At 42.9% G+C, this 26,883-nt stretch overlaps 1 protein-coding gene across 1 annotated transcript in view; it reads right to left on the bottom strand.

The window, feature by feature from the left end:
* VMP1 (vacuole membrane protein 1) overlaps nt 1-26,883 on the bottom strand; it is a 147,994-nt gene that overhangs the window by 3,541 nt on the left and 117,570 nt on the right. The gene's annotated exons all lie outside the window — the stretch shown is intronic.

Raw genomic sequence — 26,883 nt, 5'->3', positions numbered from 1 at the left:
GACCACCACCCAAGGAAGAAGGTACAGTGGGAAGAAAAGAAGAAAAAATGTTAAAGAAAAGTCCACTTACCGCCTGGATTCAAAAAGCAGGGATTATTAGAAAGAGGAAGAAAATAAAACTATCAGCAGAGCTGGAGAATCACTGTGAACTCTTCTTAGTGGGTGAAAATTCATCCCGTAACGAGCTCTCCCACCCTCAGGTTTGGGAGAAAGGAAGGAGCACAGCCCCTTCCTTCTAGAAGAGTTTGTCCTCAGAGTGAGGCCAGCTCGGCTGAGGCTGTACACTGCTGTGGTGCAAAGAATAAAATGAATGACTTCTGAGAAGTCCCACATTTATCACCACCGGTTCCTGTAAGAACTGGTTTGAACCGATTAATAAGGAAATGACTTATGCTTGTGTCATCCCTGGTTGAAAAAGAAACTGCCCGCCCTCTCTCCGACTTCTCAGAGGGGGCGGTACATTCTCAGTCTAAGTCCTTATTAGGACAATCTGTGCGTCATCCCTTTCCAAAAAGAATGCATTAGCAAATTTGGGAGGCACCTCCCACTAGTCAGAAGTCAGTGATTAACAAAGGAACAAAGAAGGAACTATGAACTCTGAATCACTCCACGGTTTATGGCCGATGGTGTGCCCAGAAACTACAGTACATTACTAAACAACCTGTTCTCAGATGATCGGCAGTGATCACTGATAAGCTAATGTGCTCGGAGCTCCCTCTCACCCAGAATAAGTGGAGGAAGTGCTGTTAAACCGGTCTGGCAACTGGAGCTACCGGACTCCCGTGTTAGAAATGCTTGCAGGCGGTGGGTTTTTTCTTTCTTTTTTTAAAATGGTAACTTAGGGAAACTCAGAAAACCAAATATCTCCATTTTCTCTACCCTTTATTTTCTCATTTGTCATAATAGGGCTAAAAGGTAAATGAACCCAATGTCCTTACCGGGCTCACCAAACGTACTTCAACGTGTGTAACTTAGATCAACTTCACCTCACTTCCAGAGCAAGTCAGTGGCTGCTTTCTGAGTAGAGGAGGACTTCTTTGCTATTATATTTTACCAGAAGCTAATAAATATATAACTCCGAGCTCACAACTTTTCTTTAACCCTTTTAGTTATCAACCACCAAACACTTCATGAAATCCTTATTTTGTGTCCAGCAGTGTAATCGGTGCTAAGGGGGAAAAATGCAAGAAGTAGTCCACGCCCATGAGGACTTAAAAGTTATTATGGGGAGTCAACACACACACACACACACACACACACACACACACACACACACACACACACCCCTGAACTGATTTGGAAACAAAAGGATTTACAAATCAATACTTTTTTGGTACAGAGATATATTCCAAAAGAATTGGAGGGAGAGATCAGTGTGGGGAGGGCTGTCCTTTAAAGAGTTCTGAGGGATACAGAAAAAGCCCTGAATAGACATATGTCATAGAGGCTATGGCTGCACCGAGTGGACTCGGAAACCCACATGAGAGACAGAAATGGAGAAGGGCCAAGTCTTATAACCAAAAGCCTCAGCCTCTCTCACTGGCTTTTAAGTGGCCTTAGTTAGAGTGGGATAAAGCAGAAAAGCTGACTGAACTGGGCTGCTGTTTATCAGCGCTGACTCTGACTAGACAGGGGCAACGAAAGCCCTACGAACTTTCTCTTTAAAACAGATTTCCTTCTGTAGTTCTTTACATAATGCGTGACGAAATGCAAACACCTCATCCATTTATACTTGAAACAAACCACACAAATATAAAAAAAGCAATTCTAGTGAAATACATACAGAAAAAGATAGGCTTTGAAGACTGCAGCTATATAAGAACTTCCCTTCAGAAATCAATTCATTCACACTTAATACCTATGCCAGTATTTTAAACTCTCAAGGGCAGCCATACCCAAGCCACTATTTATTATTTTTAGGGTTAAAAAATCCTTCTATTTAGGAAGGCTGAAATGATTGCATGCTAATTTCAATGCTTTTTTTTTTTTTGAGAGAGAAACAGGGACAGACAGGAAGGAGATGAGAAGCATCAACTCAGCTACTGCACCATAGTTGTTCACTGATTGCTTTCTCATATGTGCCTTGACCAGTGGGCTCCAACCAAGCTATTGACCCCTTGCTCAAGCCAGCAATGTTGGGGTTATATCTAGGCTCCCATGCTCAAACTGGCAATCCTGCACCCAAGTAGGCAACCCCACACTCAAGCTGGCGACCTTGGGGTTTCAAATCTGGGTCCTCAGTGTCCCAGGCTGATGCTCTATCCACTGTGCCACCACCTGGTCAGGTGGTTACATGCTAATTAAACAGGTAGGTTGTATAAGAAATGACTTGAAAATTTCCTTTTGATGTCCTCCAAGAAGCTGGACTCCATTCCATATGCCTTGTTTGTTCTTCAGGTCAACCTTTAGAATGGAGTTGAGCAGAAATGTGGCTTAGTTTCCCTCAAATCGCTCTTGGGCTCTAGGGTCAGGTACTTATTTAAAGAGAATATTAAGAACCAAGACCCAGACTGACCAGGCAGTGGTACAGTGGATAGAGTGTCGGACTGGGACGCAGAGGACCCAGGTTCAAAACCCCAAGGTCACTGGCTTGAGCTCAGGTTCACCAGCTTGAGTGTGGTTCGCCAACTTGAGCGTGGGATCACAGACATGACCCCATGGTCGCTGGCTTGAAGCCCAAGGTCGGTGGCTTGAGCAAGAGGTCACTTGGTCTGCTGTAGCCCCCCAGTCAAGGCACACATGAGAAAGCAATCAATGAACAATTAAGGAGCAGCAAAGAAGAATTGATGCTTCTCATCTCCTTCCCTTCCTGTATGTTTCTCTTGCTGCCTCTGTCACACAGCGAGACACACACACACACACAACCAGGACCCAAATGCTAATAAGAACATTCTAATTTTTTGTTTTTGTTGTTGAGGAGAACGACTGGCAACAATCAGTTGCTCTCCAAAAATAAAAATTGAAAATATGAAGATTAGCCACTGGAGGCCCTGGCCGGTTGGCTCAGCGGTAGAGTGTCACCCGGTGTGTGAAAACCCGGGGTTTGATTCCAGGTCAGAACACACAGGAGAAGTGACCATCTGCTTCTCCAGCCTTACCCCTCTCCTTCCTCTCTATCTCTCTTCCCCTCTGGCAGCCAAGGCTTCATGGCCTGGGTGCTGAGGACAGCTCAGTGGCCTCCGCCTCAGGCGCTAGAATGGCTCCAGCTGTAAAGGAGCAACGCCCCAGATGGGCAGAGCATCACCCCTTGGTGGGCATGCCAGGTGGATCCTGGTCAGGCGCATGCAGGAATCTGTCTGACCACCTCCCTGTTTCTAACTTAGGAAAAATACCAAAAAAAAAAAGATTAGCCACTGGAAGTCCACTTTAACTGATAGAAAATATACACACATCATTATATATATATTTATATGATATGCAACTTTCAAAGAATTATATTGGGCTAATGCTAGGACTGATTTTTCAAGATACTATGGTGTTGTTATGCTTTGGAGAGCTTTGGAGGTGGGGCAGGAGCTGCAGTTTCTCATAAGAGAGTAGCCATAAAAATAGTTGAAAATGTAGAAGTTAAAAGTTTTTATAGGAACATATTCATTAACATTATCATGAACAAATGCCACACAATCTGAATAAATTTTTAAAAATTAACATATTTGAAATTTAGGTATTTTTATATAAATAATTATCAGATACTCTTAATCTGTTTTATATATTCATCAAAATCTTAGTATTTTAATTTCTCCATCACTATAAACAGTGGCTTAGACCAGATGCCCCAGCTTATACAAATGACTCTGATAGTACAGTTTTTTTAATTAACACGAAAGTTATTTTAGTAATGAACTAGATAAAAAATTAAAACTACAGTGTCACTATTAACTTGATTTAAGGCAAATAATAATACCAGCTCAGAGCCTTATCCTTCAAGGTATTTTCAAGCAGCAGACAGAACCAAGAGTCCATTCTGACATTTAAGATTAATTTAAGGTACCGGTATATGTTGGTATATGAGGGGAAATAACTTGCATCACAGTTCAGTGGCTTTTTATGGTTTGCTTAGAAATAGTTTATATGCCATTCTCTGAAAGCTGTTAAATTCAGAGTACCCTATGTACCTGGCAGGAACTCTCATCTCAACCCTTACGAGTGGGTGAAGTCCTCCACATGCCATTAGGTGCTGATTAAAATCAAAGTATTCCAGTTCTGACCTGACTGGTTAGCTCAGGTGGTTAGAGGGTCGTCCTGAAACACCAAGGTTGAGGGTTCAATCCCTGGTCAGGGCACATATAAAAATCAACCAATGAATGCATAATTAAGTGGAACAACAAATGAAAGCTACCCCCTTTCCATCTGTCTCTCTAAAATCAATCATTCAAAAAAAATTTTTTTTTTTTTTTACAGAGGCAGAGATAGACAGGGACAGACAGACAGGAATGGAGAGAGATGAGAAGCATCAATTATCAGTTTCTCGTTGCGCATTGCGACTTCTTAGTTGTTCATTGATTGCTTTCTCACATGTGCCTTGACCACGGGCTTTCAGCAGACCAAGTAACCCCCTGCTGGAGCCAGTAACCTTGGGTCCAAGCTGGTGAGCTCTTTGCTCAAGCCAGATGAGCCCGCGCTCAAGTTGGCGACCTCGGGGTCTCGAATCTGGGTCCTTCCGCATCCCAGTCCGACGCTCTATCCACTGCGCCACCACCTGGTCAGGCTCAAAAAAAAACATTTTAAAATATTCCAGTTTAGCTTGACCGGTGGGGACACAGTAGATAAGAGTGTTGACCTGGGACATTGAGGAACCAGGTTCGAAACCCAGAGGTCACTGGCTTGAGCACAGGCTCACCAGCTTGAGCCCAAGTTTTCCAGCTTGAGCAAGGGGTCACTGGCTCAGCTGGAGCCCCCTGATTGAGGCATGTATGATATAAGAAGCAACCAGTGGGCCCTGGCCGGTTGGCTCATGGTAGAGTGTCGGCCTGGAGTGCAGAAGTCCCGGGTTCGATTCCTGACCAGGATACACAGGAGAGGCGCCCATCTACTTCTCCACCCCTCCCCCTCTCCTTCCTCTCTGTCTCTCTCTTCCCCTCCCACAGCTAAAGCTCCATTGGAGCAAAAGACGGCCCAGGCGCTGGGGATGGCTCCTTGGCCTCTGCCCCAGGCGCTAGAGTGGCTCTGGTCACGACAGAGTGACGCCCCAGATGGGCAGAGCATCGCCCCCTGGTGGGCATGCCGGGTGGATCCCGGTTGGGCATGCGAGAGTCTGTCTGACTGCCTCCCCGTTTCCAGCTTTGGAAAAATACAAAACAAAACAAAACAAAACAAAAAAGCAATCAGTGAACAACTAAAGTGCTGCAACTACGAGTTGATACTTCTCATCCCTCCCTTCTTGTGTGTGTCTCTCTCTCTAATAAAAAAAATTAGTTTTGTGCCTGACCTGTGGTGGCGCAGTGGATAAAGCGTCGACCTGGAAATGCTGAGGTCACCGGTTTGAAACCCTGGGCTTGCCTGGTCAAGGCACATATGGGAGTGGATGCTTCCTGCTCCTCCCCCCTGTCTCTCCTCTCTCTCTCTCTCTCTCTCTCCTCTCTAAAAATGAATAAATAAAATAAAAATACAACAATCTTTAATGAAGAAAACTTTGTAATACTAATATCGTTATAAAATATTTTAATTTATTGATTGATCTTAGAGAGAGAGGAAGGGAGGGAGGGGGAAGGGGGAAAGAAGAGGGGGAAGGGGTAAAGGAGGAGAGGAGGCGAGGGGGAAGGGGAAGAGGAAGAGAGAGAGAGAGAGAGAGAGAGAGAAACATTGATCTGTTTCTGTATGTGCCCTGACCAGTGATTGAACCGGCAACCTTTGCACAATGCTCTAAACAACTGAGCTATCCAGCCAGGGCCTAATACCTTTTTTTATATATATAAAAAAAAGATGAAAAAAATTTTTTTTCTTTTAATTGATTGATTTTTTTTAATAAGAATTTTAAATTTTATTTATTAATTTTTTAGAGAGGAGGCCCTGGCTGGTTGGCTCAGCGGTAGAGCGTCGGCCTGGCGTGCAGGGGACCTGGGTTCGATTCCCGGCCAGGGCACATAGGAGAAGTGCCCATTTGCTTCTCCACCCCCTCCCCTCCTTCCTCTCTGTCTCTCTCTCTTCCCCTCCCGCAGCCAAGGCTCCACTGGAGCAGAGATGGCCCGGGCGCTGGGGTTGGCTCCTTGGCCTCTGCCCCAGGCGCTAGAGTGGCTCTGGTTGTGGCAGAGCGACGCCCCGGAGGGGCAGAGCATCGCCCCCTGGTGGGCAGAGCGTTGCCCCTGGTGGGCGTGCTGGGTGGATCCCGGTTGGGCACATGCGGGAGTCTGTCTGACTGTCTCTCCCCGTTTCCAGCTTCGGAAAAAAGAAAAAAAAAAAAAAAAAAAAAAAAAAATTTTTTAGAGAGGAGAGAGAAGAGGAGAGAGAGACAGAGAACTGGAGAGGAGCTGGAAGCATCAACTCCCATATGTGCCTTGATCAGGCAAGCCCAGGGTTTCGAACCGGCGACCTCAGCATTTCCAGGTCGACGCTTTATCCACTGTGCCACCACAGGTCAGGCATAATTGATTGATTTTTTTTTTTTTTTTTTTCCATTTTTCTGAAGCTGGAAACAGGGAGAGACAGTCAGACAGACTCCCGCATGCGCCCAAACGGGATCCACCCGGCACGCCCACCAGGGGGCGACGCTCTGCCCACCAGGGGGCGATGCTCTGCCCATCCTGGGCGTCGCCATGTTGCGACCCTCCTGGGTGTCGCCATATTGCGACCAGAGCCACTCTAGCGCCTGGGGCAGAGGCCACAGAGCCATCCCCAGCGCCCGGGCCATCTTTTGCTCCAATGGAGCCTTGGCTGCGGGAGGGGAAGAGAGAGACAGAGAGGAAGTCACGGCGGAGCGGTGGAGAAGCAAATGGGCGCTTCTCCTATGTGCCCTGGCCGGAAATCGAACCCGGATCCTCCGCACGCTAGGCCGACGCTCTACCGCTGAGCCAACCGGCCAGGGCCTGATTGATTTTTTTTAGAGAGATGGAAAGAGGTAGGGGAAGAGAGGAGGAGGGAGGGAAGAATGGAGGGAGGGGTGAAGGGAGGGGGAGGGGAGGGGGAGGGAGAGGGAGAGGGGGAGGGAGAGGGAGAGGGGGAGGGGGAAGAGGAGGGAGAGGGAGAGGGAGAAAAGCACTTATTTGTTGTTCATTTAGTTGTGCATTCATTGGTTACTTCCTGAATGTGTCCTCACTGGAACCTTGGTGTTTAGGGAGGAAACTGACTGAGCAATCAACGAGAGCCTGTGATACTAGTATCTTGATATTTATTTTCTTGGCACACACACTTTCTAGATAATATAACTCATTAAAAAAAATTTCCAAAAAATCATTCTAATGGCAATGTTTGAACTTGTTCTGAGAAGAAGAAAAACCCCTCAGAAAATGCAAACAAAAGAGAAGGAAGAAAGTAAAGAAAAAAACCCACAGAAGTCCAAATCCATCCAGAGCTAAAAGTGGTTTTGTGGGAACAATATTTTGCTGTGCTTACATACCTAAGTATGTGTTAAAACAGAAACAAGTCAAACTGCAAAATTCTGTCAAGGGCCTTGACCAATATGCAAACAAAATCTTTTTTTTTTTCATAGTTTTTAATACATATGTGACTCGTCTTCTGGAAATCACTTATCCAATAAGAAATCTGTATTTGAAGTTCTCCCCATATTGGGCCATTGCAAAAGTCTGCGCTATTTTCTGGACCCACAAAAGGCAGAAAACCTTCCAGAGGAAGTATCACAATCGGCAGAGGGTGCGTGGAGAGTGGGTGGTGTGATTACTTTAGTTTTTCACAATACTTAAATCTTCCTTCCTTCCTTCCTTCCTTCCTTCCTTCCTCCCTCCCTCCCTCCCTCCCTCCCTCCCTCCCTCCCTCCCTTCCTTCCTTCCTTCTTTCTTTCAGATTTTATTTATTCATTTTAGAGAGGAGAGAGAGAGAGAGAGAGAGAGAGCGCGAGCACAGGGGGAGGAGCAGGAAGCATCAACTCCCATATGTGCCTTGACTAGGCAAGCCCAGGCTCTCGAACTGTGACCTCAGCATTCCAGGTTGACGCCTTATCCACTGCACCACCACAGGTCAGGCTCTCTCTCTCTCTCTTTTTTTTTTAAATTTATGGCCCTGCCTGGTTGGCTCCAGTGGTAGAGCCTCAGCCCGGTGTGTGGATGTCCTGGGTTCGATTCCCGGCCAGGGCACACAGGAGAAGTGCCCATCTGGTTCTTCACTCCTCTCCCTCTCCTTTCTCTATCTCTCTCTTCCCTTCCACAGCCATGGGTCAGTTGGAGCAAGTTAGCCTGGGGCGCTGAGGATGGCTTTACGGCCTCCACCTCAGGCACTTAAAAAAAAAAAAGCCTTGGTTGCTGAACATCAGAACAAGGGCCCCAGATGGGCAGAGCATTGGCCCCTAGTGTGCTTGCCAGGTGGATCCCAGCTGGGGCCCATGTGGGAGTCTGTCTCTCTGCCTCCCTTCCTCTCACTAAAAAAAAGAACAAAACAAACCACACACACACTGTGATTTACTTTGAATCTCTTTTCCATCATAGAGATAGTCATCAAACTAGGACTTGTTATTAATAGACCTGAAATTTTCCTGTTCAGGATTCTGTTTGGATTTTTCCAGCCAGGTGTGTGTTTTTTGTTACTAACTGCCATCATAAAACTGGGGCACAGAGCTTAATGACAAAGAAATGACATGAACTTTTAAAAAACGAACTTGTCTTATTGGTTAGCCCTATTTACACAGTATCTATATAAAGGTTAAGCAGTAGAAATGCCTAAGGGAATTAAACAGGTATTAATAATTTTTTTTTGTGTGTGGAAGAGACAGAGAAAGTCAGAGAGGGGGACAGATAGGGACAGACAGACAGCACGGGAGAAAGATGAGAAACACCAATTCTTCGTTGCGGCTCCTTAGTTGTTCATTGATTGATTTCTCATATGTGCCTTGACCAAGGGGCTACAGCAGACTGAATGACCCCTTGCTCGAGCCAGCGACCTTGGGCTCAAGCTGGTGAGCTTTTGCTCAAACCAGATGAGCTGATGCTCAAGCTGGTGACCTCGGGGTCTTGAATCTGGGTCCTCCACATTCCAGTCCGAGGCTCTATCCACTGTGCCACCGCCTGGTCAGGCAATAAAATATTTTTTTAAATATAGGCTTTGTTCCTTTCTTAACCACTTTTTTGAGGAGCTTAGCATTAATGTGGTTATGCAAGTTACACTGACTTTCCAGATAACATACTGTCTGACATGGGTGCCTAGTAAGGTTATAGGGTAATGAACCTTTATCTTCCTTTGAAGAAAATGTGGGCACAACGGTTTTTAACTTTTGTTTCACTGTTTGTAAAGTACTCTGAGGCTCATTTATGTAACATACTTTTGTGATGATTAGTTATATCAGCTAGGGCAGCAATTTTCAAATGGTGTGCCCCAAGAATTTTTGTTTGTTTGTTTTGTATTTTTCCGAAGTTAGAAAAATAGAAGCAGGGAGGCAGTCAGACAGACTCCCGCATGCGCCCAACTGGGATCCACCCGGCATGCCCACCAGGGGGCTATGCTCTGCCCATCTGGGGTGTTGCTCCTTTGTGGCCAGAGCCATTCTAGTGCCTGAGGCGGAGGCCATAGAGCCGTCCTCTGCGCCCGGGCCAACTTTGCTCCAATGGAGCTTTGGCTGCAGGAGGGGAAGAGAGAGACAGAAAGGAGAGGGGGAAGGGTGGAGATGGAAATGGGTGCTTCTCCTGTGTGCCCTGACCGGGAATCTAACCTGGGACTTACACACGTGGGGCTGATGTTCTACTGCTGAGCCAAATGGCCAGGGACCCCCAAGAATTTTTAAAACATGAAATACCTATTTTAATCAGGTGCACTCTTTTCCCCTAGACTGTAAAAAAAAAAAAAACCACCCCAAAAATGACAACAGCCAACACAACAATAGCCATCCAGTGAATGAATAAAACTTATACCTATTTTTTTTGTCAGATTGGCAAAAAAGAATTTTTTTTGGTGTGCCACAGAATTTCAGTAATTAGTTTACGTGTGCTGTGAGATGAAAAAGGTTGAAAGTCACTGGTCTAAGGTGTGATTAGTTAAGACTTAATTCAGAAAGCATAGTAGAGATCTTTTGAAGTCAACTACCAATGATGACTGGTACTTTTTGATAGTTGCTTTAAGGGCTGAGGAGCCAACACTAATGGTCTGAAAACATTTTTGATATATGTATAGAATACTTATGCAAACAGTAAAATGCACAAAAACAAAATTTAAAATAATAAAGATGAAAATTTTTTTTACCTGTCGTGTTAATTATGACTTTCATGCTATCATTAGTAATTATTTCAAGGCATATTTTATACTTGTCCTTTATTAAGAGTGGCAATTTCTAAATATTTTGCCTGATTTCTAATGAGATTTACTAGGAACTAGTAAAATAGTAATGCTGCAACTTTTTTTGCTGTTTCTGTGAGTACATTATTAGTATTATCTTCTGTCTACTGCCTTTTTAGTGAGAGAGAGACAGAGACAGACAGAAAGGAAGAGAGATGAGAAGCATCAACTCGTAGTTGCATCACTTTAGTTTTCACTGATTGCTTCTCATACGTGCCTTGACCAAGGGGCTCCAGCTGAGCCAGTGACCCCTTGCTCAAGCCAGCAGTTTTGGGTTTAAGCCAATGACCAAACGATCATGTCTATAATCCTACCCTCAAGACGCAACCCCACGCTCAAGCCAGCAACCTTGGGGTTTTGAACTTGGGTCCTCAGTATTCCAGGTCGATGCTGTATTCACTGCGCCACCGCCAGACTGTCTACTGTTTCTTTACAGGAAACTCTTTAATCCACTTGTCTGTTTTGTGAGGGTTAGTTTAATTAAAACTAGGAATTATAAGCTATAAATATGATTAATGAAGATAGAACAAAACATAATTGCAAGATGCTGACTGTAAGCCTCCTCTGTATTATGGAGCCCCCCTTTTCCCTGGCTTAGTTTTGTAGTCCATGATCTCTTCTGGCACGTGGACTGAAGGAATGCCAACGAGACTGATGGTCAGATATACTCTCCATATAAGTATAGCCAAATAAATTTTATATCTGCTACCACAATAATGTTATATATGTTTCAAAAAATACATAAAAAGAAAATAACAAAGATTAAAATAAATATACAGTATTCCCCATGTGTAAGATGCTCTCATGTATAAAACGCACGTTAATTTTTGGGCCTGAAATTTGAAAAAAGAAATGTATTACATAAAGTTATTAAACTCAAGGTTTTTTTTTGGGGTTTTTTTTTTTTTTTACATAGGCAGAGATAGACAGGGACAGACAGACAGGAACAGAGAGAGAGATGAGAAGCATCAATCATTAGTTTTTCGTTGTGCGTTGCAACTTTTTAGTTGTTCATTGATTGCTTTCTCATATGTGCCTTGACCGCGGGCCTTCAGCAGACTGAGTAACCCCTTGCTGGAGCCAGTGACCTTGGGTCCAAGCTGCTGAGCTTTTGCTCAAGCCAGATGAGCCCGCGCTCAAGCTGGCGACCTCGGGGTCTTGAACCTGGGTCCTTCCGCATCCCAGTCGGACGCTCTATCCACTGTGCCACCACCTGGTCGGGCTGTTTTGTTTTTTTTACAGAGACGGAGAGAGTCAGAGAGAGGGATAGACAGGGACAGACAGACAGGAACGGAGAGAGATGAGAAGCATCAATCATCAGTTTTTCGTTGTGACATCTTAGTTGTTCATTGATTGCTTTCTCATATGTGCCTTGACCACGGGCCTTCAGCAGACTGAGTAACCCCTTGCTTGAGCCAGCGACCTTTGAGTCCAAGCTGGTGAGCTTTTGCTCAAACCAGATGAGCCCACACTTAAGCTGGAGAACTCGGGGTCTCGAATCTGGGTCCTTCTGCATCCCAGTCCGACGCTCTATCCACTGCGCCACTGCCCGATCAGGCTAAACTCAAGTTTTATTTGTCATACAACTCCTCATCACTGTCTTCAACAGTGAGCGCAAAAACAAGTGCGAAAAAGCGGGAAATGCGAGTAAAAAAACTACAACCACTATATAAGACGCACCCAGGTTTTAGACCCCAAAATTTTCAAAAAAGGGTGCGTCTTATACATGGGGAATACAGTAAATAGAAGTTCTATAATTTTAGTTCCATTCCAATGATGGATACCACTGGTTTAGACCATAAATCAGGGGTCGGGAACCTTTTTGGCTGAGAGAGCCATGAAGGCCACATATTTTAAAATGTAATTCCATGAGAGCCATACAAAGACCCATGTACATTACTCATTATCCAATAAAAAGTTGGTGTTGTCCCGGAGGACAGCTGTGATTGGCTCCAGCCACCCGCAACCAAGAACATGAGCGGTAGGAAATGGATTGTAATACATAAGAATGTTTTATATTTTTAACGTTATTATTATTTTTATTCAAGATTTGTCTGCGAGCCAGATGCAGCCATCAAAAGAGCCACATCTGGCTCACGAGCCATAGGTTCCTGACCCCTGCCATAAAGCTAAACTCTAAGGGAAATAAATATACCTTGTCCCCAAAGGGTAACAAATATCTTAAGGCTTAGTCATTAGACCAACTCAATGCAGCACAGCTAGTGGAACTCACAAATAAATGCTTCCTTCTCTCTCTGTCTCTCTCTATTCCTCTCTCTGTCTCTCTAAAACCAATCAATAATAGTAATAATAAAAGGCGCGCGCGCGCGCGCACGCGCGCACACACACACAGATTCTGGAGCCTGACCAGGCTGTGGTACAGTGGATAGAGCGTTGACCTGGGATGCTGAGGATCCAGGTTTGAAACCCTGAGGTTGCTGGCTTGAGCGCGGGTTGTTGGCTTGAGTGTGGGATTGTAGACATGACCCCAAGGTCCCTAGCTTGAGCAAGGGGGTCACTCACTCTGGTGGAGCACCCCGCTCAAGGCATATATGAGAAAGCAATCAATGAACTAAGGTGCCACAACAAAGAATTGATGCTTCTCATCTCTCTCCCTTCCTGTATGTCCCTTTTGCACTGTCTCACTAAAAAAAAAAAAAAGTATCTGGAAAGCTAAACCTCAAGGGACTGAAACCATATACCCAGTTAAAACCTATTTTTCAAATGAGTATCAAGATTTTTAGAATTTTCTTGATTGAGTGAGGATTATTGTATGTAAATCTATACATCGAATTTATCCTCTGACTCCAGTGAAATCTTTTATCAGTTGAGATTTGGCCCAGGAGCGTAGTACAGCCCTAAATGGAAAAGGGTCCTCTTCTAGACTGAAGCCAACAGGCTCTTTTGCTAGAGATTGAAATGTACAATATGGTACTCCTAGGATATATTTTCAGGAAAGAAATAAAAACCCATCTTCATCCCACCCACACTGCATCTTTTGTACAAAAGAGGAAATGACAGTCTGATAGAAGTTCAGTAACAAGATGCACTAGAAATTTCCTATCTTGATAAGTCTTATAAATAATTCTTTGTTTTCAGAAATGCATACATTTTAGTCAAACATTATGGAGTTAAGTCACCCCCCCCCCCAGGCAATGATCTAAACAGGCATAACGGTTAGTATTTTAATGAGTTGTCATTTCCTGTCTGATAAAGATTCTCACAGTATTTAACCACCAGTTTCCCTGGGGCCCAACCAATACTCAGTTCTATTCATGGTGACTCAGACTGGATCTCAGACTCCTGGCCTGATTCAACAATGACAGATTGCCCTTCAAATGAACCTGTCTTTCCTCTTAAGGTAGAATGCTCTGGAGAGGGGGAAGGGGAATTTAACACACAATGATTCTGAACAAGTCAAAGGTCATTATGCTGACTGCCATTAATATTTATAGCCTTTTAGTTCTCAGAGATTAAAGAAAGAAAACAACAACAAACTGATATCTAATTAACCCAGGAATATGACAAGTAAATGAACTGGTGCTTACTGAAATCAACTTATTTTAAACCTGGTAAAAACGGGATCCAATAATCCTGTAACTTGAATGAAAGTGTTGTTAATTTTCCCATTTAACTGAATGGAGAATTTGAATTTTTGAAGCTAATATTATAAGAAAAATTAGTAACTAATGTATTCTATTAGCATGTGTATATGTGGTAGTCCACCCACACCAAATTCCTTTATATCTCAGGATCTTGGAAGAGTACCTCAATAAAATAAGTTTAGAATAAAAATTACAATACATTAACAATTCAGGCTTTCAAATCTATCCAAGTTTGGGCTAACAGTCTCAGGCACTGTTTAAATTACATTGTGATTCAAATTCAGGATTTAGAATTAAAACATCTTTAATTTCATTCACATCTGCGTGCCTTTCAAATTATTAAAACCCCTTTTGTACTCAAGTTAGATCACTGTGTGCTAATGTAGTAATATAAACACATGACACCTTCCCTTTCTCAGCAGCTGTGTAAAAGACCACTGTTTTATCTAGAAACATCAGGTGTATTGTTGCTACTGCCTCACAACATATTTCTATTACAGGCATCTTTCAAAAAACAGAATTTGCAATTGCCCTTGCTTTTGAACATTTGGAATTGTTTTTTCTACAAGTCAGAATAAAGGTAATGCCTTCTTTTTTTTTTTTAAGATTTTATTTATTCATTATAGAGAGGGGAGAGAGAGAGAGAGAAGGGGGAGGAGCAAGAAGCATCAACTCCCATATGTGCTTTGACCAGGCAAGCCCAGGGTTTTGAACTGGCAACCTCAGCGTTTCCAGGTTGACACTTTATCCACTGCGCCACCACAGGCCAGGCCAAGGTAACGCCTTCTTATAATTAGCAGCTACTCTTTGAAATATGTCATTAAAAGGAAGCTTTAGAAAACAAAACCTCATTTCAGAATTTAGACTTGAGGAATAAGAGACAAGCAGGCATTTAAGTTAATGAAATGAGGCCAGAACTAAAGGAGTGACCTATAAGAACCAAGGAAAAGTGATTGGCTGCCAAAACAAAACCCGTTAAAAATCAAACAATATTAGTTACAGAAAATGACAGACTGGAGGAAGGTTTATACGGTGACAAGTCAAAAACTATGGCTGGCTTGAATACCCACTGAATTACAAGAATAAAATCAGAAACAGGGACCCATAGATCTAAAGGTCAAGAATAAAGAATAGTTTGCAGAATTTTAGATTTTTTATTGATTGATTGATGAGACAGAGAGAGAGAGAGAGAGAGAGAGAGAGAGAGAGAGAGAAACGACGGGAGGGAGGAACGAAAAGGATCAACTTGCTGCCTGTAAGTGCCTTGACTGGGCGAGCTCAGGATCTCAAACTGGCAACCTCTGCATGCCAGGTCGACGCTTTATCCACTGTGCCACCACATGCCAGGCAAGTTTGCAGAATTCTAAATTAAAGGTGACATGGTGTGAAAGCTTTCAGATAATTCAAAGTGGTGTGATGATGAATGGATAATTCAACATCATCTAAAAACAATCCAATTATTACAACCATGACTTAGGCAGAAAATCATAACTAAGAAATAAAGGTAATAATTTCTGCCTTCAGAGAACTTAATCTAGTAGGGTAATGAGAGAAAAAAGATACATTTAAACCTACAGTATAAATACTAAGCCTGACCCGTGGTGGCACAGTGGTCAGAGGATAGAACTGGAACGCTGAGGTCCCAGGTTCAAAACCCTGATGTTGCTGACTTGAGTCCAAGGTTGCTGACTTGTGCAAGGGGTTACTGGCTTAGCTTGAGACCCCTGGTCAAGCTCCCTTCTTTTTTCTATTTGTATTATCCATCTCCAGCTTTCTATCAGTCTTTTCCTCACCTAAAATACAAAGAGGTCTCTGCTAACAATGAACGAATGAATTCACTGAGCCAACAAATATTCATAGAACATTTAAAATGTGTTAGGCGTGACCTTGGCTTGCCTTTTCCTTTTTCCAACAATTCTATGCAAAATCCAGTATCACTAAGTTTTAGTTTTCATCATTCTGCAGAAATGCTCTAATTACGCTTAATAGTAACATACATTCGATGTCAATTTCTCATCTAACAGTATAACTTCACAACTCCTCTTTAACCTTTATGCTATCTCCCAAAATCAGTAACAAAAATATGAAAGAATTAATAGTTAAAAAAAAAAGATAAACTGCATGAAGAGGAAATGAAGAGGAAAGAGTTTTCTACTGTTACCAAAATTCAACTGAGTAAAATTTAAAGATCTTACTGGCTTTACTCTACAACTCATGGGTCAGGCAGCACCCCATCCAGCAGACAGAAAGACGCTCCAAAGAGCTGTATGAAATAAAAGAAGTCTTATAGGCGGAAGGAGTGTGGGACAAGGAAGTTACTAGCAAAGAATAGTTTCAGCAAGGTCATCTTTTTTGGGGGGACAGCAAGGGTCCAACAGGCAGATTACCTTACTAGTGCTGACTAGATAATTACAGATTGACTGGTTTAAGATTCCACTCCTGGGAGAGGTTGAAACTATAAATAGTTAGGTATTAAGTCTGAGTCTGGTATTGTGAACTTAGCACAAGTGACTCCATTTTTTAAAAAACTTTTTTTTAAATTATTTTTTTCAGAGAAATAGGAAGGGGGGAAGAAGAAGGGGAGATACAGAGAGAGAAAGAGAGAGAGAGAGAGAGAGAGAGAGAGAGAGACACATTGATTGTTGTTCTATTATTTATGCATTCACTGGTTGATTCTTGTATGTGCTCTGGGGATGGAACCCACAACCATGGTGTATCTGTACAAAGCTGAGCTTCGCAGCCAGGGCAGACATATTGTCTCTTTTTAACACTATGTAAATTACAGAAGATTATGATAAAATTGTATGTATAACTGAATCTCAGCAGCTGGGGTCTTAAAACCATGTATTCTTTTCCAGTCATTACAAATATTTGTGTTCCATAACTTTCCCTGATTCATTTTCTTTTCTTTTTAATACTTTATTGATTTTTAGAGAGGGAGAGAGAGAGAGAGAGAGGCATCAACTCATAGTTGCTTCACTTTAGTTATTCATTGATTGTTTCTCGTATGAGCCTTAACTGGGCAACACTATGATTTCGAACCTGCGATCTCAGCTTTCTAGATCAAGGCTCTATCCAGGGGTCGGGAACCTTTTTGGCTGAGAGAGCTATGAATGCCACATATTTTAAAATGTAATTCTGTGAGATCCATACAACGACCCGTGTACATTATGCATTATCCAATAAAAATTTGGTGTTGTCCGGAGGACAGCTGTGATTGGCTCCAGCCACCAGCAACCGTGAACATGAGTGGTAGGAAATGAATGGATTGTAATACATGAGAATGTTTTATATTTTTAACGTTATTATTTTTTTAATTAAAGATTTGTCTGTGAGCCAGATGCAGCCATCAAAAGAGCCACATCTGGTAGAGCATCGACCTAGCGTGCGGAGGACCCAGGTTCGATTCCCGGCCAGGGCACACAGGAGAAGTGCCCATTTGCTTCTCCACCCCTCCGCCGCACTTTCCTCTCTGTCTCTCTCTTCCCCTCCCGCAGCCAAGGCTCCATTGGAGCAAAGATGGCCCGGGCGCTGGGGATGGCTCGGGCGCTGGGGATGGCTCTGTGGCCTCTGCCCCAGGCGCTAGAGTGGCTCTGGTCGCAACATGGCGACGCCCAGGATGGGCAGAGCCTTGCCCCTGGTGAGCAGAGCGTCGCCCCTGGTGGGCGTGCCGGGTGGATCCCGGTGGGGCGCATGCGGGAGTCTGTCTGTCTCTCCCTGTTTCCAGCTTCAGAAAAATGAAAAAAAAAAAAAAGAGCCACATCTGGCTCACAAGCCATAGATTCCTGACCCCTGCTCTATCCACTGCGCCACCACAGGTAAGGCTCCTGATTATTTTTCTTTAAAAAAAATATTTTTTTATTTATTCATTTTAGAGAGGAGAGAGAGAGAGAGAGAGAGAGAGAGAGGAAGAGAGAGAGAGAGAGGGAGGGGGGGGGAGGAGCAGGAAGCATCAACTCCCATATGTGTCTTGACCAGGCAAGCCCAGGGATTCGAACTGGCAACCTCAGTGTTTCCAGGTCGATGCTTTATCCACTGAGCCACCACAGGTCAGGCCTCCTGATTATTTTTCAATGATCAAAATCAAAGAGAATCAAGTACATGAACCATTTTATATTTTCAAATGAAAGAATAGATTTTCTTTCTGTAGAAGAAAAAGTCTGGGCCAACATAGCTCATTCTGACCACTTGTTATAGAGTGAGGAACAAGAAACAGTATTAAGATTCAAACATTAATTACCATAGGCAAGTCTGACTCTGACGTCAAACATTAAGTTAACTAAGAAATAGGAGACAGCAAAGAAGAGCATGGAACATTCTCTGTATGGTAAAAGTCCCTGTTCCAGCCAACCCCACCCCCCAAGTTCAATGATTGAGTTATGGAAACTTTCTTTTGTGGTAAAACTGGAGACTTTGTCTTCTAATAAGACCCTGGCAACCTGACAATGAGTCAACATTCTACATATGGTTTGTTAAGGGTCATATACTTAATGTTGTTTTCTGGAAATTCTCATCCCTCTTTGGTGAGAATACCAGAACATGTCATTTTAATCATGATTTTAAGTTCGACTCAGTTCTCTTTAAGAAATATGTCCAGGTCTCTCTCATTAGAGGAAGTCTAAAATTAAATAAAAATCATTTTAAATCTTAATTTAGAAACCAGACATTAATAAATATAATCCCTTTGAAGCTCTAAAGTTCCCTGGATCTTGGGTCTGTCCCTTGACTTATTTCAACCCAGGATACAGAGTGAAAAACTCCATTATTTGCCTAATCTTTTATCAGAACCTTCTTTCTGTCCTCCTGCCAAAAATACCATAAACCAAAAGCTTTTTCTTAAGGCTATTTGTATTCTAACCTCCCTCAGAATATCTAACTGATTCATTACATCTGTTCAGATTTCCACATAAAACTAGACAGATCCTCTGATTTAGCAATAGATAACATGGAGATCTTCCCTAAACCTAATGACACTGGCAAGTACTTTCCAGAACTGTCCAAGAAATAAATGTACTAATTATTATTTCTGAGGAGAATTGTTTTACTTTTAAAATTACAGTGAAATCTAGAATTACAAATGCATAAAAGCAGCAGCAAAAACTCTTACTCTCTGGAGCATTTGAGATCTTGTCCCTGGCATATGTTGTTAGTTTGGCTCAAATACACTCTTATAACATTTTCTTTTCTTTTTTTTTGAGAGAGACAGAGAGAGAGTCAGAGAGAGGGATAGACCAGGACAGACAGACAGGAACGGAGAGATGAGAAGCATCAATCATTAGTTTTTCGTTGCACATTGTGACACCTTAATTGTTCATTGATTGCTTTCTCATATGTGCCTTGACCGCGGGCCTTCAGCAGACCAAGTAACCCCTTGCTTGAGCCAGCGACCTTGGGTCCAAGCTGATGAGCTTTTGCTCAAACCAGATGAGGCTGCGCTCAAGCTGGCAACCTCGGGGTCTCGAACCTGGATCCTTGGCATCCCAGTCCGACGCTCTATCCACTGTGCCACCACCTGGTCAGGCTCTTATAACATTTTTTAAATAATTTTTATTTAGCAAGAGACAGAGAGACAGATTCTTGCATGCACCCTGATGAGGATCCACCCAGCAAGCCTCCTACTGGGCAATACTCTGCCCATCTGTGGCCACTGCTCCATTGCTTGGCCATTTTAGTGCATGAGGTGAGGCCATGGAGCCAACCTCAGCGCCCGGGGCCAACTTGCTCAAACCAATCGAGCCATGGCTGCGGGAGAGGAAGAGAGAGAGAGAAAGAGAGAGAGAGAGAGGAGAGAGAGAGAGAGAGAGAGAGAGAGAGGGAGAGAAAGAGATAGATATGGGGGAGGAGGATCAGGAGGGGTGGAGAAGTGGATGGTTGCTTCTCCTGTGTGCCCTGACCGATAATTGAACTCAAGACTTCCACGTGTGGGGCTGATACTCTACCATTGAGCAAACCAGCCAGAACCTCTTATAACAATTAAAAAAATATAAAAGTACAGTAAATTTTGAAGACAGGACTTACATTATCTCTGTGACCTTAGGACTATTGTACAAAGACACTATACTAAAGATATCAGAGGCCAGAAGCATGGTTAGGGCAGTATACTTAACTGGGCACTCTAAAGTTACACTGACACTAGAAGCCCTTTAGGGAAAGGCTATTTCCTTCAGTCATCAGTGTAGCAGACCTGTATAAAATTTACACTGAACCTCACCACTATAGATGTAACTGGTCACCACTAAGTCTTTCCCTGCCACCTGGGGGGAGGTGAGGAGCCTGACCTGGCAGGCCAGGGGCACACCAGTAATGAGATTTTGCACAAATTTAGCCCCAGATAAAACTAAGAAACTAAGAGTTATCTTGCTTTTATGTCCACTCTGTCTTTTGTCCACCCTCTCCTTCTTCTGTTGCCCTTTAATCACACCCTTAGGCTCCTTACTATGTGCTCACCTATCTTACACTAAGGTTTCTTCGTAACAGCAAAAAAACATGAAACCATTTGTAATGTTGATCAATGGAAGGGTGGATGAATAATTACTCAATGGAACATATAGCTATCAAAATAAATAAGTTTTGCCTGACCTGTGGTGGTGCAGTGGATAAAGCGTCAACCTGGAAATACTGAGGTGGCCAGTTCGAAACCCTGGGCTTGCCTGGTCAAGACACATATGGGAGTTGATGCTTCCAGCTCCTCCCCCCTGTCTCTCTCTCCTCTCTCTCTCTTTCTCCCTCTCTCCTCTCTAAAATGAATTAAAAAAAATGTAAAAAAATAAAAAATAAAAAAATAATTTTCAGCAACACATAATATTAGCAACATAAGTAGAAAGTCCCAAAGGTTACATATAGTATGACCCCTTTATACTAATTAAAAAAAAAACTAAAATAAAAAACAATATAGCCTGACCAGGTGGTGGCACTGTGGATAGAGCGTCGAACTGGGATGTGGAGGACCCAGGTTCGAGACTCTGAGGTTGCCAGCTTGAGTGCGGGCTCATCTGGTTTGAGCAAGGCTCATCAGCTTGAGTCCAAGGTTGCTGGCTCAAGCAAGGGGTCACTCGGTCTGCTGTAGCCCCACAGTTAAGGTACATATGAGAAATCAATCAAAGAACAACTAAGGAGCCACAATGAAGAATTGATGTTTCTCATCTTTCTCTCTTCCTGTCTGTCTGTCCCTATCTGTCCCTCTCTCTGACTCTCTGTCTCTGCCATAAAAATAAAAATAAAAATAAATAAATGCATTATTTTTAACCACTCAGAGCCCATTTCCTAAGGGGGATAAATGCTCATCAAACATGGCTGCAATTAGAAGTAAACAGTGAAAATAATAGTATGTTCAAAAAAATAGTATCCTTCAGAATTTATATAACCTTTGATGAAAAACTAGTGGTTAAAGGTATTTCATGGATCAGAGAAGAAAGTAAAGACACAGATATTTCTTTAAGGAGAAGTCGGCCTTCCCTCAGTCTTCCCAAGGGCACATGGAACAGTCACCTGGTAGCTTACCTTTCCATCCACTCACTAGACAAGTTTTAAAAATGAGACTGAGTATACAGGTAACATAAAACTTCAAGAGGAAAGGCATTTTAAAAATCCATATGCCTTGGAATGTTAAATCATTGGTATGAGTATGCTTCAACTAAACTATTGATATATACTGTATCTCCTCATGAATAAGATGCACCCTTTTCTGAAAAATTTGAAGTCTAAAAACAGGGTGCATCTTTTTTTTTTTTTTTTTTAATTTATTTATTTTTAGAGAGGAGAGAGAGAGAGAGAGAGAGAGGACAGAGAGAGAGAAGGGGGGAGGAGCTGGAAGCATCAACTCCCATATGTGCCTTGACCAGGCAAGCCCAGGGTTTCGAACCGGCAACCTCAGCATTTCCAGGTCAATGCTTTATCCACTGCGCCACCACAGGTCAGGCTGGGTAATATTTTGATACAGGACCTTTCCCATTTTTACTGGAGGTTGGAAAGGGTATAAGCAGCCTTCTAAACTGGAAAAATAAATGCTACTCAACTCATGTTGTCTAAGAGAAGAGTAGGCACAAAATTAAAATTAAATAACTGTGGTAGTTCATATTCAAATCTAGATTTTTTTTGTCAAATAACTACCCTGTGGCTGGGTTTATATTCAGTTCTAGATCTGTTCTGCCCAAAGCCTATGTGCTCTTGCCTGACCAGGCAGTGGCGCAGGGGATAAGAGTGTCCGACTAGGATGTGGAGGACCCAGGTTCGAAACCCCGAAGTTGCCGGCTTGAGAGTGGGCTCACCAGCTTGAGCGAGGGGTCGCTGGCTGGAGCATGGGATCATAGACATGATTCTATGGTTGCTAGCTTGAGCCCAAAGGTTGCTGGCTTGAAGCTCAAGGCCACTAGCTTGAGCTCAAGGTCACTGACTTGAGCAAGGGTTTACTCGCTCTGCTGTAGCCCACCCCTCCACTGTCAAGGCACATATGAGAAAGCAGTAAGTGAACAACTAAGATGCGCAACGAAGAATGGATGCTTCTCATCTCTCTCTCTTCCTGTCTGTCTGTCCCTATCTGTCCCTCTAACTCTGTCTCTGTCAAGAAAACCAGAAAAACAAAAACAAACAAAGCCTATGTGCTCTTTTTACCTTTTATTCCATAGCTGTCCTTACTCTTGTGATTCAGTTTTCATTCTTCCTTGCCTTAGTACTTCATAATTTTATTTTAAATTCCAACTGTTGCTGACTTTCCCCTCATCTTTTGATTTTTTTCCCCTCTATCATGGCAATTCATCACTCCTTTAATTGTGGGCACAGAGTTTTAAGTATCCCACAAAAGGCTATATTCTAAATTTCATTAGTTTAGTTTGATGATCTGCTATACCATTTAGAGTTTAAGCAGGGTGGAGAGGGAAAACTAATAGCCAAAGCAGAATGCTTCTCCAGCAAGCTACCGGTAGTATTTTGAATTCAACTCAAAATGGAACTAGGGAATCAATTTGACTGTCTTCCTTCCCTTTTCTGAAATAAACTAATAAGTTACTTATTATGCTATAAAATAATTTTAGGTCTCCTAAAAATTCTTTCTCTTATATTTAACTTATCAGTCTAGGGTTATTAAATCTATTTATTAATTATCATTTGAACACTTAAGTGTTTATACTATTTAATATTTTGCCTAGAAAAAATGTTGAGGTAATTCCTGTAGACAGTACTGGGGAAAGATGAAGAGATCAGGACTTTCAAACATCTGTCTACTGAAAACAATTTAAAAAATAATGATACCACCCATCTAGGTCAATAAAAATAGAAAATCAGCAGGTCATGAATATCTTAGAATAACTTTCTTTTGAGTGGCTATGTTAGAGAAGACGGTAAAGGGAAGGAACTTCTGATTCTGAAAAACATAAGAAATTCTAACTTTAAAAATTCTAGGTTGTCCTCACCAGCTGGCTCAGTGGTAGAGTGTTGGCCCTGTGAGTGGAAGTCCCAGGTTCGATTCCCAGTCAGGGCACACAGGAAAAGTGACAATCTGCTTCTCTACCTCCTCCCCTTCTCTCCCTCTCTCTCTCTTTTCTCCTCCTGCAGACATAGCTCAAAAAGTTTGAGCAAGTTGGCCCTGGGCACTGAGGATGACTCCATGGCCTCACCTCAGGTGCTAAAATAGCTTGGTTGCTGAGCAATGGAACAACACCCCAGATGGGCAGAACATTGGCCCATAGAGGGCCTGCCAGGTGGATCCTGGTCAGGGTGCATGCAGGAGTCTGTCTTTCTGCTTCCCCACCTCCCACTTAATAAAAAGTAATGCTCATTTGCCTGGCTGGTGGTGGCACAGTAGACAGCACATTGACCTGGGGCACTGAGGTCCCAGGTTCAAAACCCTAAGGTTGCCTAGTGCGAGCTCATCCAGCTTGACCACGGATCACCCGGCTTGAATGTGGGCTCACCAGCAAGAGTGTGGGGTTGCTGGCTTGAGTGTGGAATCATAGACATGACCCCATGGTTGCTGGCTGGAGCCCAAAGGTCGCTGACTTGAGCCTCCTGGTCAAAGCACGTATATGAAGCAATCAATGAACAACAAAAGTGATGCAACTATGAGTTGAAGCTTCTCATCTTTCTCCCTTCCTATCAGTCTCGCTAAAAGAAAAAAAAAAAAAAAGCTGGTTTAAGCTTAAAGACAGTTTAATTTCTATTTACTATAGATGAGTAATATAACTTCTCGGAAACTCCAAAGGCTAGGGCAACAGAAAAATCTTGGCTATACATATAATTTGCTAATTTTTTGGGCCAGATCTTTAAATTTAGACACCATGTGTTCATTTAGTTACCAGATATTTATCTATCACCTGTTATGTGTCAATCAAGATGCCAGATGCTGTGAATATAATTGTGAATAAAAATAGGCACGGCCTCTACACCCAGAAGCTGACAGTGGTAGAGACAGTAATCATATACACTCGAACATAAATGTAAAAATCAAACTGTCAGCACAGGTAGGACATGCTGCTGTGAACAGAGGTCCTGAGGAAAGAAGGTATTTGACCCTGTCAGAAGAGGTGTTTTGTGAATGGAACACAGCTGACATTATCTAACCAGGGGTTCTCAACGGGCTGCTGGTGTAGCAGTGGAGGTTTACTTGCCATGGGATATTTGGCAGTGTCTGGGGACTTTCTGGATTGTCACAATAGAAAGAAACCACAGGCATCTAGTGTGTAGAGAATAAGAATACAGCTAAGTATCTTAAAATGCACAGGACTGCCTCCACAACAAAGAATTATCTGGCTTAAAATATCTATAGTGCCAAATTGAGATATCCTGCAGTAGGCAAAGAAAAAAAACACGGGTCAAGACTAGTGGTGGAAGGACTCAAGCAGAGAAAATGACAAGGGATAGATCACTCAAGGCTTTACAGAACATGTTAAGGAGTTTTAGTATTACTTAAGAATATAGGGGCCTGACCGGGAGGTGGTGCAGTGGATAGAGCATCAGCCTGGGATGCAGAGGACCCAGGTTCAAAACCCCAAGGTCAACGGCTTAACTGTGGGCTCATCTGGCTTGAGCACGGGGTTGCTGGCTTGAGTGTGGGATCATAGGTATGATCCCATGGTCGCTAGCTTGAGCCCAAAGGTCGCTGGCTTGATGCCCAAGGTTGCTGGCTTGAGCCCAAGGGGTCACTGGCTCAGCTGGAGCTCCCTGGTCAAGGCACATATGAGAAAGTAATCAGTGAACAACTAAGGTGCCACAACAAGGACCTGATGCTTCTTATCTCTAATCATTCCTGTTTGTTCCTGTCTCTTAAAAAAAAAAGAGGAGGGAGGAGGAGCAAGTGGGTGAGGACAGTGGTGGTAACTTGTTTGAATTTAGATTTTTTTTTTTAAGTGAGAGGAAGGGAGGTACAGAGACAGACTCCTGCATGTGCCCTGACCAGAATCCACCAGGCAACCCCATCTGGGGCAGATTTAACACCCAAGGTGGAGGCTCCATGGAACCATCCTCAGTGCCTGGGCCTGATGCACTCAAATCACTCAAGCCATGGCTGTGGGAGAGGAAGAGAGGAAGCGGAGGGAGTGATAGAGAAGCAGATGAGTGCTTCTCCTGTGTGCTCTGGCAGGGAATCGAAACTGGGACCTCCTCACGCTGGGCTGATGCTCTACCACTGAGTCAATCGGGCAGGGAAGATTTAGATTTTTTAGAAGTCACTAACTGCAGTATGACAAACAGATTGGAAGGGAATGAAACTAGATGTGGGTGGATGAGATAGGTAGATAACTAATCTAACTTCTTAGAAACTTCAAAGGCTGGGGAAACATAGCAGGCAGTAGTGGGAATGTGAAGGCAGCCAGGAAACTTCCTTCTGTAAATGTTCAGTGCGGAAGAGGAGAAAGGAAGAAGGGGCTCAGTCACTCCTGCAGGTGGGTTTACGTGGCAGTTAGCCAGGGCTATGTCCTTCAGAATTCTCTCCAAGTGGAACAGTAATCTCTATGAACAGATAAAATGCCTTCTTTGTATTTAAAATGAAGGGACAAGCCTGATCAGGTGGTGGTGTAGTGGACAGAGCATTAGACTGGGATGCAGAGGACCCAGGTTTGAAACCCTGAGGTTGCTGGCTTGAGCATGGGCTCATCTGGTTTGAGCACGAGCTCACCAGCTTGAGCGAGGGGTTGCTGGCTTGAGCATGGGATCATAGACATGATCCCATGGTCGCTGGCTTGAGCCCAAAGGTTGCTGGCTTGAAGCCCAAGGTCGCTAGCTTGAGCAAGGGGTCACTCATTCTGTTGTAGCCCCTGGTCAAGGCACATATGAGAAAGCAATCACTGAACAACTAAAGAGCTGCAACAAAGAACTGATGATTCTCATCTCTTTCCCTTCCTGTCTGTCCCTATCTGTCTCTCTCTCTGACTGTCTCTGTCAAAAAAAATAAACAAATAAATAAAATAAAATAAAATGAAGAGATAAGAGTACTCATTTTTGGGGTTTTTTTTTAGATGCGACATATGATTACTTGTAAACCACTTTGTAAGGATTCAGGTAACAAAAACTGGAGTAATTAAATTTTAATGTACAAGCTATAATCCACATTTATAATGAGAAGCTTAGGAAGTGATAAAACCAATGACTGGCTTGACTGAGTATATTATCAAGAATATACTTTTCCTCCGTTATTACATAAAAGCAAAATATTAAATGTTAAAATCTATTTTATTATCAGACATATCATATATAGAAAAGAGAAAACATACAATGAATGGTTTAAAGAATAAAAGTAATACTCATGAATTCACCTGTAAGTGGCAATATTTTCTAAATGGCAAAAATTTTCATAAATGTTTTGTTTCATAAATGGCTTTAAGATAAAAATTTAGGTTAAAACTACATAAAGAACACC

The sequence above is a fragment of the Saccopteryx bilineata genome, chromosome 2, assembly GCF_036850765.1.
Source record: "Saccopteryx bilineata isolate mSacBil1 chromosome 2, mSacBil1_pri_phased_curated, whole genome shotgun sequence".
NCBI lineage: Eukaryota > Metazoa > Chordata > Mammalia > Chiroptera > Emballonuridae > Saccopteryx > Saccopteryx bilineata.
Note: the sequence above shows the minus strand (reverse complement) of the source record. Positions and strands in the feature narration are given on the sequence as shown.